General features: G+C 50.5%; 14 pseudogenes; all 14 read left to right on the top strand.

Moving 5' to 3' along the window:
* Nucleotides 1–97: 97 nt before the first annotated feature.
* Nucleotides 98–217, top strand: LOC130332074 (5S ribosomal RNA; annotated as a pseudogene).
* Nucleotides 218–494: 277 nt separating this feature from the next.
* LOC130351432 (5S ribosomal RNA) lies at nt 495–614 on the top strand (annotated as a pseudogene).
* A 1,874-nt stretch (nt 615–2,488) lies between these two features.
* LOC130338720 (5S ribosomal RNA) lies at nt 2,489–2,608 on the top strand (annotated as a pseudogene).
* An 878-nt stretch (nt 2,609–3,486) lies between these two features.
* Nucleotides 3,487–3,606, top strand: LOC130334000 (5S ribosomal RNA; annotated as a pseudogene).
* Nucleotides 3,607–4,879: 1,273 nt separating this feature from the next.
* Nucleotides 4,880–4,999, top strand: LOC130353108 (5S ribosomal RNA; annotated as a pseudogene).
* A 4,292-nt stretch (nt 5,000–9,291) lies between these two features.
* LOC130353107 (5S ribosomal RNA) lies at nt 9,292–9,411 on the top strand (annotated as a pseudogene).
* Nucleotides 9,412–10,104: 693 nt separating this feature from the next.
* Nucleotides 10,105–10,224, top strand: LOC130353105 (5S ribosomal RNA; annotated as a pseudogene).
* A 289-nt stretch (nt 10,225–10,513) lies between these two features.
* LOC130314281 (5S ribosomal RNA) lies at nt 10,514–10,633 on the top strand (annotated as a pseudogene).
* A 276-nt stretch (nt 10,634–10,909) lies between these two features.
* On the top strand, nt 10,910–11,029 carry LOC130351421 (5S ribosomal RNA; annotated as a pseudogene).
* A 462-nt stretch (nt 11,030–11,491) lies between these two features.
* Nucleotides 11,492–11,611, top strand: LOC130352766 (5S ribosomal RNA; annotated as a pseudogene).
* A 1,080-nt stretch (nt 11,612–12,691) lies between these two features.
* LOC130348560 (5S ribosomal RNA) lies at nt 12,692–12,811 on the top strand (annotated as a pseudogene).
* Nucleotides 12,812–14,634: 1,823 nt separating this feature from the next.
* On the top strand, nt 14,635–14,754 carry LOC130327547 (5S ribosomal RNA; annotated as a pseudogene).
* An 82-nt stretch (nt 14,755–14,836) lies between these two features.
* LOC130317075 (5S ribosomal RNA) lies at nt 14,837–14,956 on the top strand (annotated as a pseudogene).
* Nucleotides 14,957–16,211: 1,255 nt separating this feature from the next.
* LOC130353091 (5S ribosomal RNA) lies at nt 16,212–16,331 on the top strand (annotated as a pseudogene).

Here is a 16,331-nt window from a genome sequence, read left to right as displayed (position 1 = left end):
CGGGTGCAGTTGACATTTTGCTCTGTTGCCGCCTTCCGTTCCGATTCCGAAAAGGATTTATTGATGCTTAAATGCACAGTATAAAGGGCGAGAAGCTATCAACGGCCATCCTAAGCTGAACGCGCCTGCTCTCGTCAGATCGCAGACTGCTACCCAGCTTAGGGCCCGGTAAGTACCAGCATGGGAGACTGGCTGGGAATTCCAGGTGTCGTTGACATTTTGCTCTGTAGCCGCCTTACGCTTCGATTCCGAAAAGGATTTATTGATGCTTAAATCCACAGTATACAGTGTTTGAAGATGTCTACGGCCATCCTAAGCTGAATGCGCCTGTTCTCGTCAGATCGCAGACTGCTACCCAGCTTCGCGCCTGGTAAGTACCAGCATGGGAGACTGGCTGGGAATCCCGGGTGCAGTTGACATTTTGCTCTGTTTCTGCTCCGATTCCGAAAATTATTTATTGATGCTTAAATCCACAGTATACAAAGTGTGAAGCTGTCAACGGCCATCCTAAGCTGAACGCGCCTGCTCTCGTCAGATCGCAGACTGCTACCCAGCTTAGGGCCTGGTAAGTACCAGCATGGGAGACTGGCTGGGAATCCCGGGTGCAGTTGACATTTTGCTCTATTGCTGCCTTCCGGTCCGATTCCGAAAATAATTTATTGATGCTTAAATCAACAGTATACAAGGTGTGAAGATGTCGACGGCCATCCTAAGCTTAACGCGCCTGCTCTCGTCAGATCACAGACTGGTACAGATCTTAGTGCCCGGTAAGTACCGGCATGGGACACTGGCTGGGAATCCCGGCTGCCGTTGACATTTTGCTCTGTTGCCGCCTTCCGTTCCGATTCCGAAAAGGATTTATTGATGCTTAAATCCACAGTATACATTGTGTGAAGCCTTCTACGGCTATCCTAAGCTGAATGTGCCTGTTCTTGTCAGATCGCAGACTGCTGCCCGGCAAGTACGGGCATGGGAGACTGGCTGGGAATCCCAGGTGCCGTTGACATTTTGCTCTATTGCTGCCTTCCGCTCCGATTCCGAAAATAATTTATTGATGCTTAAATCCACAGTATACAAGGTGTGAAGCTGTCGACGGCCATCCTAAGCTTAACGCGCCTGCTCTCGTCAGATTGCAGACTGCTACCCAGCTTAGGGCCTGGTAAGCACCAGCATGGTAGACTGGCTGGAATCCCGGGTGCAGTTGACATTTTAATCTGTTGCCGCCTTCCGCTCTGATTCGGAAAAGGATTTATTGATGCTTAAATCCACAATATACAGGGTGTGAAGCTGTCAACGGCCATCCTAAGCTGAACGTGTCTGCTCTCCTCAGATCGCAGACTGCTGCCCGGCAGATACCGGCGTAGGAGACTGGCTGGCAATCCAAGGTGCCATTGACATTTTGTTCTGTTGCCGCCTTCCTCTCCGATTAATAAAAATATTTATTGATGCTTAAATCCACATTATACAATGCGTGACGATGTCAACGGCCATCCTAAGCTGAACGCGCCTGCTCTCGTCAGATCGCAGACTGCTACCCAGCTTAGGGCCCAGTAAGTACCGGCATGGGAGACTGGCTGGGAATCCCGGCTGCCGTTGACATTTTGCTCTGTTGCCGCCTTCCGTTCCGATTCCGAAAAGGATTTATTGATGCTTAAATGCACAGTATAAAAATCGTGAAGCTGTCAATGGCCATCCTAAGCTTAACGCGCCTGCTCTCGTCAGATCGCAGACTGGTACAGATCTTAGGGCCCGGTAAGTACTGGCATGGGACACTGGCTGGGAATCCCGGTTGCCGTTGACATTTTGCTCTGTTGCCGCCTTCCGTTCCGATTCCGAAAAAATTTATTGATGCTTAAATGCACAGTATACAAAGTGTGAAGCTGTCAACGGCCTTCCTATGCTGAACGCGCCTGCTCTCGTCAGATTGCAGACTGCTACCCAGCTTAGGGCCTGGTAAGTACCAGCATGGGAGCCTGGCTGGGAATCCCGGGTGCAGTTGACATTTTAATCTGTTGCCGCCTTCCGCTCCGATTCGGAAAAGGATTTATTGATGCTTAAATGCACAGTATAAAGGGCGTGAAGCTGTCAACGGCCATCCTAAGCTGAACGCGCCTGCTCTCGTCAGATCGCAGACTGCTACCCAGCTTAGGGCCCAGTAAATACCAGCATGGGAGACTGGCTGGGAATCCCAGGTGTTGTTGACATTTTGCTCTGTAGCCGCCTTCCGCTCCGATTCCGAAAAGGAATTATTGATGCTTAAATGCACAGTAAAAAAAGCATGAAGCTGTCAAAGGCCATCCTAAGCTGAACGCGCCTGCTCTCGTCAGATCGCAGACTGCTACCCAGCTTAGGGCCCGGTAAGTACTGGCATGGGAGACTGGCTGGGAATCCTGGGTGCCGTTGACATTTTGCTCTATTGCTGCCTTCCGCTCCGATTCCGAAAATAATTTATTGATGCTTAAATCCACAGTATACAAGGTGTGAAGCTGTCGACGGCCATCCTAAGCTGAACGCGCCTGCTCTCGTCAGATCGCAGACTGCTACCCAGCTTAGGGCCCGGTAAGTACTGGCATGGGAGACCTGCTGGGAATCCTGTTTGCCGTTGACATTTTGCTCTATTGCTGCCTTCCGCTCCGATTCCGAAAAGAATTTATTGATGCTTAAATCCACATTATACAAGGTGTGAAGCTGTCGACGGCCATCTTAAGCTTAACGCGCCTGCTCTCGTCAGATCGCAGACTGGTACAGATCTTAGGGCCCGGTAAGTACCGGCATGGGACACTGGCTGGGAATCCCGGCTGCCGTTGACATTTTGCTCTGTTGCCGCCTTCCGTTCCGATTCCGAAAAGGATTTATTGATGCTTAAATCCACAGTATACATTGTGTGAAGCCGTCTACGGTTATCCTAAGCTGAATGTGCCTGTTCTTGTCAGATCGCAGACTGCTGCCCAGCAAGTACGGGCATGGGAGACTGGCTGGCAATCCAAGGTGCTATTGACATTTTGCTCTGTTGCCGCCTTCCTCTCCGATTCCGAAAAGGATTTATTGATGCTTAAATGCACAGTATAAAAAGCATGAAGCTGCCAATGGCCATCCTAAGCTGAGCACGCCTGCTCTTGTCAGATCGCAGACTGCTACCCAGCTTACGGCCCGATAAGTACTGGCATGGGAGACTGGCTGGGAATCCCAGGTGCCGTTGACATTTTGCTCTATTACTGCCTTCCGCTCTGATTCCGAAAATAATTTATTGATGCTTAAATCCACAGTATACAAGGTGTGAAGCTGTCGACGGCCATCCTAAGCTTAACGCGCCTGCTCTCGTCAGATCGCAGACTGGTACAGATCTTAGGGCCCGGTAAGTTCCGGCATGGGACACTGGCTGGGAATCCCGGCTGCTGTTGACATTTTGCTCTGTTGCCGCCTTCCGTTCCGATTCCGAAAAGGATTTATTGATGCTTAAATGCACAGTATAAAGGACAAGAAGATGTCAACGGCCAACCTAAGCTGAACGCGCCTGCTCTCGTCAGATCGCAGACTGCTACCCAGCTTAGGGCCCGGTAAGTACCAGCATGGGAGACTGACTGGGAATCCCAGGTGTCGTTGACATTTTGCTCTGTTGCCGCCTTCCGCTCCGATTCCGTAAAGGATTTATTGATGCTTAAATCCACAGTATACAGCGTGTGAAGATGTCTACGGCCATCCTAAGCTGAATGTGTCTGTTCTCGTCAGATCGCAGACTGCTACCCAGCTTCGGGCCTGGTAAGTACCAGCATGGGAGACTGGCTGGGAATCCCGGGTGCAGTTGACATTCTGCTCTGTTTCTGCTCTGATTCCGAAAATTATTTATTGATGCTTAAATTCACAGTATACAAAGTGTGAAGCTGTCAACGGCCATCCTAAGCTGAACGCGCCTGCTCTCGTCAGATCGCAGACTGCTACCCAGCTTAGGGCCTGGTAAGTACCAGCATGGTAGACTGGCTGGAATCCCGGGTGCAGTTGACATTTTAATCTGTTGCCGCCTTCCGCTCCGATTCGGAAAAGGATTTATTGATGCTTAAATCCACAATATAAAGGGTGTGAAGCTGTCAACGGCCATCCTAAGCTGAACGTGTCTGCTCTCCTCAGATCGCAGACTGCTGCCCGGCAGATACCGGCGTGTAGACTGGCTGGCAATCCAAGGTGCCATTGACATTTTGCTCTGTTGCAGCCTTCCTCTCCGATTAATAAAAATATTTATTGATGCTTAAATCCACAATATACAATGCGTGAAGATGTCAACGGCCATCCTAAGCTTAACGCGCCTGCTCTCGTCAGATCGCAGACTGGTACAGATCTTAGGGCCCGGTAAGTACCGGCATGGGACACTGGCTGGGAATCCCGGCTGCCGTTGACATGTTGCTCTGTTGCCGCCTTCCGTTCCGATTCCGAAAAGGATTTATTGATGCTTAAATGCACAGTATAAAGGGCGAGAAGCTGTCAACGGCCATCCTAAGCTGAACGCGCCTGCTCTCGTCAGATCGCAGACTGATACCCAGCTTAGGGCCCGGTAAGTACAAGCATGGGAGACTGGCTGGCAATCCTAGGTGTCGTTGACATTTTGCTCTGTTGCCGCCTTCCGCTCCGATTCCGAAAAGGATTTATTGATGCTTAAATCCACAGTATACAGGGTGGGAAGATGTCTACGGCCATCCTAAGCTGAACGCGCCAGCTCTCGTCAGATCGCAGACTGCTACCCAGCTTCGGGCCTGGTAAGTACCAGCATGGGAGACTGGCTGGGAATCCCAGGTGTTGTTGACAATTTGCTTTGTAGCCGCCTTCCGCTTCGATTCCGAAAAGGATTTATTGATGCTTAAATGCACAGTATAAAAAGCATGAAGCTGTCAATGGCCATCCTAAGCTGAACGCGCCTGCTCTCATCAGATCGCAGACTGCTACCCAGCTTAGGGCCCGGTGAGTACTGGCATGGGAGACTGGCTGGGAATCCCAGGTGCTGTTGACATTTTGCTCTATTGCTGCCCTCCGCTCCGATTCCGAAAAGATTTTATTGATGCTTAAATCCACAGTATAGAAGATGTGAAGCTGTCGACGGCCATCCTAAGCTTCACGCGCCTGCTCTCGTCAGATCGTAGACTGATACAGATCTTAGGGCCCGGTAAGTACCGGCATGGGACACTGGCTGGGAATCCCGGCTGCCGTTGACATTTTGCTCTGTTGCCGCCTTCCGTTCCGTTCCGATTCCGAAAAGGATTTATTGATGCTTAAATGCACAGTATAAAGGGCGAGAAGCTGTCAACGGCCATCCTAAGCTGAACGCGCCTGCTCTCGTCAGATCGCAGACTGCTACCCAGCTTAGGGCGCGGTAAGTACCAGCATGGGAGACTGGCTGGGAATCCCAGGTGTCGTTGACATTTTGCTCTATTGCCGCCTTACGGTCCGATTCCGAAAAGGATTTATTGATGCTTAAATCCACAGTATACAGAGTGGGAAGATGTCTACGGCCATCCTAAGCTGAACGCGCCTGCTCTCGTCAGATCGCAGACTGCTACCCAGCTTAGGGCCTGGTAAGTACCAGCATGGGAGACTGGCTGGCAATCCAAGGTGCTATTGACATTTTGCTCTGTTGCCGCCTTCCTCTCCGATTCCGAAAAGGATTTATTGATGCTTAAATGCACAGTATAAAAAGCATGAAGCTGCCAATGGCCATCCTAAGCTGAACACGCCTGCTCTTGTCAGATCGCAGACTGCTACCCAGCTTACGGCCCGGTAAGTACTGGCATGGGAGACTGGCTGGGAATCCCAGGTGCCGTTGACATTTTGCTCTATTACTGCCTTCCGCTCTGATTCCGAAAATAATTTATTGATGCTTAAATCCACAGTATACAAGGTGTGAAGCTGTCGACGGCCATCCTAAGCTTAACGCGCCTGCTCTCGTCAGATCGCAGACTGGTACAGATCTTAGGGCCCGGTAAGTTCCGGCATGGGACACTGGCTGGGAATCCCGGCTGCTGTTGACATTTTGCTCTGTTGCCGCCTTCCGTTCCGATTCCGAAAAGGATTTATTGATGCTTAAATGCACAGTATAAAGGACAAGAAGATGTCAACGGCCAACCTAAGCTGAACGCGCCTGCTCTCGTCAGATCGCAGACTGCTACCCAGCTTAGGGCCCGGTAAGAACCAGCATGGGAGACTGACTGGGAATCCCAGGTGTCGTTGACATTTTGCTCTGTTGCCGCCTTCCGCTCCGATTCCGTAAAGGATTTATTGATGCTTAAATCCACAGTATACAGCGTGTGAAGATGTCTACGGCCATCCTAAGCTGAATGTGTCTGTTCTCGTCAGATCGCAGACTGCTACCCAGCTTCGGGCCTGGTAAGTACCAGCATGGGAGACTGGCTGGGAATCCCGGGTGCAGTTGACATTCTGCTCTGTTTCTGCTCCGATTCCGAAAATTATTTATTGATGCTTAAATCCACAGTATACAAAGTGTGAAGCTGTCAACGGCCATCCTAAGCTGAACGCGCCTGCTCTCGTCAGATCGCAGACTGCTACCCAGCTTAGGGCCTGGTAAGTACCAGCATGGTAGACTGGCTGGAATCCCGGGTGCAGTTGACATTTTAATCTGTTGCCGCCTTCCGCTCCGATTCGGAAAAGGATTTATTGATGCTTAAATCCACAATATAAAGGGTGTGAAGCTGTCAACGGCCATCCTAAGCTGAACGTGTCTGCTCTCCTCAGATCGCAGACTGCTGCCCGGCAGATACCGGCGTGGAGACTGGCTGGCAATCCAAGGTGCCATTGACATTTTGCTCTGTTGCAGCCTTCCTCTCCGATTAATAAAAATATTTATTGATGCTTAAATCCACAATATACAATGCGTGAAGATGTCAACGGCCATCCTAAGCTTAACGCGCCTGCTCTCGTCAGATCGTAGACTGATACAGATCTTAGGGCCCGGTAAGTACCGGCATGGGACACTGGCTGGGAATCCCGGCTGCCGTTGACATTTTGCTCTGTTGCCGCCTTCCGTTCCGTTCCGATTCTGAAAAGGATTTATTGATGCTTAAATGCACAGTATAAAGGGCGAGAAGCTGTCAACGGCCATCCTAAGCTGAACGCGCCTGCTCTCGTCAGATCGCAGACTGCTACCCAGCTTAGGGCGCGGTAAGTACCAGCATGGGAGACTGGCTGGGAATCCCAGGTGTCGTTGACATTTTGCTCTATTGCCGCCTTACGCTCCGATTCCGAAAAGGATTTATTGATGCTTAAATCCACAGTATACAGAGTGGGAAGATGTCTACGGCCATCCTAAGCTGAACGCGCCTGCTCTCGTCAGATCGCAGACTGCTACCCAGCTTAGGGCCTGGTAAGTACCAGCATGGGAGACTGGCTGGCAATCCAAGGTGCTATTGACATTTTGCTCTGTTGCCGCCTTCCTCTCCGATTCCGAAAAGGATTTATTGATGCTTAAATGCACAGTATAAAAAGCATGAAGCTGCCAATGGCCATCCTAAGCTGAACACGCCTGCTCTTGTCAGATCGCAGACTGCTACCCAGCTTACGGCCCGGTAAGTACTGGCATGGGAGACTGGCTGGGAATCCCAGGTGCCGTTGACATTTTGCTCTATTACTGCCTTCCGCTCTGATTCCGAAAATAATTTATTGATGCTTAAATCCACAGTATACAAGGTGTGAAGCTGTCGACGGCCATCCTAAGCTTAACGCGCCTGCTCTCGTCAGATCGCAGACTGGTACAGATCTTAGGGCCCGGTAAGTTCCGGCATGGGACACTGGCTGGGAATCCCGGCTGCTGTTGACATTTTGCTCTGTTGCCGCCTTCCGTTCCGATTCCGAAAAGGATTTATTGATGCTTAAATGCACAGTATAAAGGACAAGAAGATGTCAACGGCCAACCTAAGCTGAACGCGCCTGCTCTCGTCAGATCGCAGACTGCTACCCAGCTTAGGGCCCGGTAAGAACCAGCATGGGAGACTGACTGGGAATCCCAGGTGTCGTTGACATTTTGCTCTGTTGCCGCCTTCCGCTCCGATTCCGTAAAGGATTTATTGATGCTTAAATCCACAGTATACAGCGTGTGAAGATGTCTACGGCCATCCTAAGCTGAATGTGTCTGTTCTCGTCAGATCGCAGACTGCTACCCAGCTTCGGGCCTCGTAAGTACCAGCATGGGAGACTGGCTGGGAATCCCGGGTGCAGTTGACATTCTGCTCTGTTTCTGCTCCGATTCCGAAAATTATTTATTGATGCTTAAATCCACAGTATACAAAGTGTGAAGCTGTCAACGGCCATCCTAAGCTGAACGCGCCTGCTCTCGTCAGATCGCAGACTGCTACCCAGCTTAGGGCCTGGTAAGTACCAGCATGGTAGACTGGCTGGAATCCCGGGTGCAGTTGACATTTTAATCTGTTGCCGCCTTCCGCTCCGATTCGGAAAAGGATTTATTGATGCTTAAATCCACAATATAAAGGGTGTGAAGCTGTCAACGGCCATCCTAAGCTGAACGTGTCTGCTCTCCTCAGATCGCAGACTGCTGCCCGGCAGATACCGGCGTGGAGACTGGCTGGCAATCCAAGGTGCCATTGACATTTTGCTCTGTTGCAGCCTTCCTCTCCGATTAATAAAAATATTTATTGATGCTTAAATCCACAATATACAATGCGTGAAGATGTCAACAGCCATCCTAAGCTTAACGCGCCTGCTCTCGTCAGATCGCAGACTGGTACAGATCTTAGGGCCCGGTAAGTACCGGCATGGGACACTGGCTGGGAATCCCGGCTGCCGTTGACATGTTGCTCTGTTGCCACCTTCCGTTCCGATTCCGAAAAGGATTTATTGATGCTTAAATGCACAGTATAAAGGGCGAGAAGCTGTCAACGGCCATCCTAAGCTGAACGCGCCTGCTCTCGTCAGATCGCAGACTGATACCCAGCTTAGGGCCCGGTAAGTACAAGCATGGGAGACTGGCTGGGAATCCTAGGTGTCGTTGACATTTTGCTCTGTTGCCGCCTTCCGCTCCGATTCCGAAAAGGATTTATTGATGCTTAAATCCACAGTATACAGGGTGGGAAGATGTCTACGGCCATCCTAAGCTGAACGCGCCAGCTCTCGTCAGATCGCAGACTGCTACCCAGCTTAGGGCCTGGTAAGTACCAGCATGGGAGACTGGCTGGGAATCCCAGGTGTTGTTGACATTTTGCTTTGTAGCCGCCTTCCGCTTCGATTCCGAAAAGGATTTATTGATGCTTAAATGCACAGTATAAAAAGCATGAAGCTGTCAATGGCCATCCTAAGCTGAACGCGCCTGCTCTCATCAGATCGCAGACTGCTACCCAGCTTAGGGCCCGGTGAGTACTGGCATGGGAGACTGGCTGGGAATCCCAGGTGCTGTTGACATTTTGCTCTATTGCTGCCCTCCGCTCCGATTCCGAAAAGAATTTATTGATGCTTAAATCCACAGTATAGAAGATGTGAAGCTGTCGACGGCCATCCTAAGCTTCACGCGCCTGCTCTCGTCAGATCGTAGACTGATACAGATCTTAGGGCCCGGTAAGTACCGGCATGGGACACTGGCTGGGAATCCCGGCTGCCGTTGACATTTTGCTCTGTTGCCGCCTTCCGTTCCGTTCCGATTCCGAAAAGGATTTATTGATGCTTAAATGCACAGTATAAAGGGCGAGAAGCTGTCAACGGCCATCCTAAGCTGAACGCGCCTGCTCTCGTCAGATCGCAGACTGATACCCAGCTTAGGGCGCGGTAAGTACCAGCATGGGACACTGGCTGGGAATCCCAGGTGTCGTTGACATTTTGCTCTGTTGCCGCCTTCCTCTCCGATTAATAAAAATATTTATTGATGCTTAAATCCACAATATACAAGGCATGAAGATGTCAACGGCCATCCTAAGCTGAACGTGCCTGCTCTCGTCAGATCGCAGACTGCTACCCAGCTTAGGGCGCAATAAGTACCGGCATGGGAGACTGGCTGGGAATCCCAGGTGTTGTTGACATTTTGCTTTGTAGCCGCCTTCCGCTTCGATTCCGAAAAGGATTTATTGATGCTTAAATGCACAGTATAAAAAGCATGAAGCTGTCAATGGCCATCCTAAGCTGAACGCGCCTGCTCTCATCAGATCGCAGACTGCTACCCAGCTTAGGGCCCGGTGAGTACTGGCATGGGAGACTGGCTGGGAATCCCAGGTGCTGTTGACATTTTGCTCTATTGCTGCCCTCCGCTCCGATTCCGAAAAGAATTTATTGATGCTTAAATCCACAGTATACAAGATGTGAAGCTGTCGACGGCCATCCTAAGCTTCACGCGCCTGCTCTCGTCAGATCGTAGACTGATACAGATCTTAGGGCCCGGTAAGTACCGGCATGGGACACTGGCTGGGAATCCCGGCTGCCGTTGACATTTTGCTCTGTTGCCGCCTTCCGTTCCGTTCCGATTCCGAAAAGGATTTATTGATGCTTAAATGCACAGTATAAAGGGCAAGAAGCTGTCAACGGCCATCCTAAGCTGAACGCGCCTGCTCTCGTCAGATCGCAGACTGCTACCCAGCTTAGGGCCCGGTAAGTACCAGCATGGGAGACTGGCTGGGAATCCCAGGTGTCGTTGACATTTTGCTCTGTTGCCGCCTTACGCTCCGATTCCGAAAAGGATTTATTGATGCTTAAATCCACAGTATACAGGTGTGAAGATGTCTACGGCCATCCTAAGCTGAATGCGCCTGTTCTCGTCAGATCGCAGACTGCTACACAGCTTCGGGCCTGGTAAGTACCAGCATGGGAGACTGGCTGGGAATACCGGGTGCAGTTGACATTTTGCTCTGTTTCTGCTCCGATTCCGAAAATTATTTATTGATGCTTAAATCCACAGTATACAAAGTGTGAAGCTGTCAACGGCCATCCTAAGCTGAACGCGCCTGCTCTCGTCAGATCGCAGACTGCTACCCAGCTTAGGGCCTGGTAAGTACCAGCATGGGAGACTGGCTGGGAATCCCGGGTGCAGTTGACATTTTAATCTGTTGCCGCCTTCCGCTCCGATTCGGAAAAGGATTTATTGATGCTTAAATCCACAAAATACAGGGTGTGAAGCTGTCAACCGCCATCCTACGCCTGAACGTGCCTGCTCTCCTCAGATCGCAGACTGCTGCCCGGCAGTTACCGGCATGGGAGACTGGCTGGCAATCCAAGGTACCATTGACATTTTGCTCTGTTGCCGCCTTCCTCTCCGATTAAAAAAATATTTATTGATGCTTAAATCCACAATATACAAAGCGTGAAGATGTCAACGGCCATCCTAAGCTGAACGCGCCTTCTCTCGTCAGATCGCAGACTGCTGCCCAGTAAGTACCGGCATGGGAGACTGGCTGGGAATCCCGGGTGCAGTTGACATTTTGCTCTGTTGCCGCCTTCCGTTCCGATTCCGAAAAGGATTTATTGATGCTTAAATGCACAGTATAAAAAGCATGAAGCTGTTAATGGCCATCCTAAGCTGAACGCGCCTGCTCTCGTCAGATCGCAGACTGCTACCCAGCTTAGGGCCCGGTAAGTACTGGCATGGGAGACTGGCTGGGAATCCCGGTTGCTGTTGACATTTTGCTCTATTGCTGCCTTCCGCTCCGATTCCGAAAATAATTTATTGATGCTTATATCCACAGTATACAAGGTGTGAAGCTGTCGACGGCCATCCTAAGCTTAACGCGCCTGCTCTCGTCAGATCGCAGACTGGTACAGATCTTAGGGCCCGGTATATACCGGCATGGGACACTGGCTGGGAATCCCGGCTGCCGTTGACATTTTGCTCTGTTGCCGCCTTCCGTTCCGATTCCGAAAAGGATTTATTGATGCTTAAATCCACAGTATACATTGTGTGAGGCAGTCTACGGCTATCTTAAGCTGAATGTGCCTGTTCTTGTCAGATTGCAGACTGCTGCCCGGCAAGTACGGGCATGGGAGACTGGCTGGCAATCCAAGGTGCTATTGACATTTTGCTCTGTTGCCGCCTTCCTCTCCGATTCCGAAAAGGATTTATTGATGCTTAAATGCACAGTATAAAAAGCATGAAGCTTTCAATGGCCATTATAAGCTGAACGCGCCTGCTCTCGTCAGATCGCAGACTGCTACCCAGCTTAGGGATCGGTAAGTATTGGCATGGGAGACTGGCTGGGAATCCCTGGTGCCGTTGACATTTTGCTCTATTGCTGCCTTCCGCTCCGATTCCGAAAATAATTTATTGATGCTTAAATCCACAGTATACAGGGTGTGAAGATGTCTACGGCCATCCTAAGCTGAACGCGCCTGCTCTCGTCAGATCGCAGACTGCTACCCAGCTTAGGGCCTGGTAAGTACCAGCATGGGAGACTGGCTCGGAATCCCAGGTGTTGTTGACATTTTGCTCTGTAGCCGCCTTCCGCTTCGATTCCGAAAAGGATTTATTGATGCTTAAATCCACAGTATACAAGATGTGAAGCTGTCGATGGCCATCCTAAGCTTAACGCGCCTGCTCTCGTCAGATCGTAGACTGATACAGATCTTAGGGCCCGGTAAGTACCGGCATGGGACACTGGCTGGGAATCCCGGCTGCCGTTGACATTTTGCTCTGTTGCCGCCTTCCGTTCCGATTCCGAAAAGGATTTATTGATGCTTAAATGCACAGTATAAAGAACGAGAAGCTGTCAACGGCCATCCTAAGCTGAACGCGCCTGCTCTCGTCAGATCGCAGACTGCTACCCTGCTTAGGGCCCGGTAAGTACCAGCATGGGAGACTGGCTGGGAATCCCAGGTGTCGTTGACATTTTGCTCTGTTTCGGCTCCGATTCCGAAAATTATTATTGATGCTTAAATCCACAGTATACAAAGTGTGAAGCTGTCAACGGCCATCCTAAGCTGAACGCGCCTGCTCTCGTCAGATCGCAGACTGCTACCCAGCTTAGGGCCTGGTAAGTACCAGCATGGGAGACTGGCTGGGAATCCCGGGTGCAGTCGACATTTTAATCTGTTGCCGCCTTCCGCTCCGATTCCGAAAAGGATTTATTGATGCTTAAATCCACAGTATACAGGGTGTGAAGAAGTCTACGGCCATCCTAAGCTGAATGTGCCTGTTCTCGTCAGACTGCTACCCAGCTTCGGGCCTGGTAAGTACCAGCATGGGAGACTGGCTGGGAATCCCGGGTGCAGTTGACATTATGCTCTGTTTCGGCTCCGATTCCGAAAATTATTATTGATGCTTAAATCCACAGTATACAAAGTGTGAAGCTGTCAACGGCAATCCTAAGCTGAACGCGCCTGCTCTCGTCAGATCGCAGACTGCTACCCAGCTTAGGGCCTGGTAAGTACCAGCATGGGAGACTGGCTGGGAATCCCGGGTGCAGTCGACATTTTAATCTGTTGCCGCCTTCCGCTCAGATTCGGAAAAGGATTTATTAATGCTTAAATCCACAAAATACAGGGTGTGAAGCTGTCAACGGCCATCCTAAGCCTGAACGTGCCTGCTCTCCTCAGATCGCAGACTGCTGCCCGGCAGTTACCGGCATGGGAGACTGGCTGGCAATCCAAGGTACCATTGACATTTTGCTCTGTTGCCGCCTTCCTCTCCGATTAAAAAAATATTTATTGATGCTTAAATCCACAATATACAAGGCGTGAAGATGTCAACGGCCATCCTAAGCTGAACGCGCCTGCTCTCGTCAGATCGCAGACTGCTGCCCAGTAAGTACCGGCATGGGAGACTGGCTGGGAATCCCGGGTGCAGTTGACATTTTGCTCTGTTGCCGCCTTCCGTTCCGATTCCGAAAAGGATTTATTGATGCTTAAATGCACAGTATAAAAAGCATGAAGCTGTCAACGGCCATCCTAAGCTGAACGTGTCTGCTCTCCTCCGATCGCAGACTGCTGCCCGGCAGATACCGGCGTGGGAGACTGGCTGGCAATCCAAGGTGCCATTGACATTTTGCTCTGTTGCCGCCTTCCTCTCTGATTAATAAAAATATTTATTGATGCTTAAATCCACAATATACAATGCATGAAGATGTCAACAGCCATCCTAAGCTGAACGCGCCTGCTCTCGTCAGATCGCAGACTGCTACCCAGCTTAGGGCCCGGTAGGTACTGGCATGGGAGACTGGCTGGGAATCCCGGTTGACATTTTGTTCTATTGCTGCCTTCTGCTCCGATTCCGAAAATAATTTATTGATGCTTAAATCCACAGTATACAAGGTGTGAAGCTGTCGACGGCCATCCTAAGCTTAACGCTCCTGCTCTCGTCAGATCGCAGACTGGTACAGATCTTAGTGCCCGGTAAGTACCGGCATGGGACACTGGCTGGGAATCCCGGCTGCCGTTGACATTTTGCTCTGTTGCCGCCTTCCGTTCCGATTCCGAAAAGGATTTATTGATGCTTAAATCCACAGTATACATTGTGTGAAGCCATCTACGGCTATCCTAAGCTGAATGTGCCTGTTCTTGTCAGATCGCAGACTGCTGCCCGGCAAGTACGGGCATGGGAGACTGGCTGGCAATCCAAGGTGCTATTGACATTTTGCTCTGTTGCCGCCTTCCTCTCCGATTCCGAAAAGGATTTATTGATGAATAAATGCACAGTATAAAAAGCATGAAGCTGTCAATGGCCATCCTAAGCTGAACGCGCCTGCTCTCGTCAGATCGTAGACTGCTACCCAGCTTAGGGCCTGGTAAGTACTGGCATGGGAGACTGGCTGGGAATCCCAGGTGCCGTTGACATTTTGCTCTGTTGCCGCCTTCCGTTCCGATTCCGAAAAGGATTTATTGATGCTTAAATGCACAGTATAAAGGGCAAGAAGCTGTCAACGTCCATCCTAAGCTGAACGCACCTGCTCTCATCAGATCGCAGACTGCTAACCAGCTTAGGGCCCGGTAAGTACAAGCATGGGAGACTGGCTGGGAATCCCAGGTGTCGTTGACATTTTGCTCTGTTGCCGCCTTCCGCGCCGATTCCGAAAAGGATTTATTGATGCTTAAATCCACAGTATACAGGGTGTGAAGATGTCTACGGCCATCCTAAGCTGAATGCGCCTGTTCTCGTCAGATCGCAGACTGCTACCCAGCTTCGGGCCTGGTAAGTACCAGCATGGGAGACTGGCTGGGAATCCCGGGTGCAGTTGACATTTTGCTCTGTTTCTGCTCCGATTCCGAAAATTATTTATTGATGCTTAAATCCACAGTATACAAAGTGTGAAGCTGTCAACGGCCATCCTAAGCTGAACGCGCCTGCTCTCGTCAGATCGCAGACTGCTACCCAGCTTAGGGCCTGGCAAGTACCAGCATGGGAGACTGGCTGGAAATCCCGGGTGCAGTTGACATTTTAATCTGTTGCCGCCTTCCGCTCCGATTCGGAAAAGGATTTATTGATGCTTAAATCCACAATATACAGGGTGTGAAGCTGTCAACGGCCATCCTAAGCCTGAACTTGCCTGCTCTCCTCAGATCGCAGACTGCTGCCCGGCATGGGAGACTGGCTGGCAATCCAAGGTGCCATTGACATTTTGCTCTGTTGCCGCCTTCCTCTCCGATTAATAAAAATATTTATTGATGCTTAAATCCACAATATACAAGGCATGAAGATGTCAACGGCCATCCTAAACTGAACGCGCCTGCTCTCGTCAGATCGCAGACTGCTACCCAGCTTAGGGCCCAGTAAGTACCAGCATGGGAGACTGGCTGGGAATCCCGGGTGCAGTTGACATTTTGCTCTGTTGCCGCCTTCCGTTCCAATTCCGAAATGGATTTATTGATGCTTAAATGCACAGTATAAAGGGCGTGAAGCTGTCATCGGCCATCCTAAGCTGAACGCGCCTGCTCTCGTCAGATCGCACACTGCTACCCAGCTTAGGGCCCGGTAAGTACCAGCATGGGAGACTGGCTGGGAATCCCAGGTGTTGTTGACATTTTGCTCTTTAGCCTGCCTTCCGCTCCGATTCCGAAAAGGATTTATTGATGCTTAAATCCACAGTATACAGGGTCTGAAGCCGTCTACGGCTATCCTAAGCTGAATGTGCCTGTTCTTGTCACATCGCAGACTGCTGCCCGGCAAGAACGGGCATGGGAGACTGGCTGGCAATCCAAGGTGCTATTGACATTTTGCTCTGTTGCCTTCTTCCTCTCCGATTCCGAAAAGGATTTATTGATGCTTAAATGCACAGTATAAAAAGCATGAAGCTGTCAATGGCCATCCTAAGCTGAATGCGCCTGCTCTCGTCAGATCGCAGACTGCTACCCAGCTTAGGGCCCGGTAAGTACTGGCATGGGAGACTGGCTGGGAATCCCGGGTGCCGTTGACA

The sequence above is a fragment of the Hyla sarda genome, chromosome 1 (assembly GCF_029499605.1).
Source record: "Hyla sarda isolate aHylSar1 chromosome 1, aHylSar1.hap1, whole genome shotgun sequence".
NCBI lineage: Eukaryota > Metazoa > Chordata > Amphibia > Anura > Hylidae > Hyla > Hyla sarda.
Note: the sequence above shows the minus strand (reverse complement) of the source record. Positions and strands in the feature narration are given on the sequence as shown.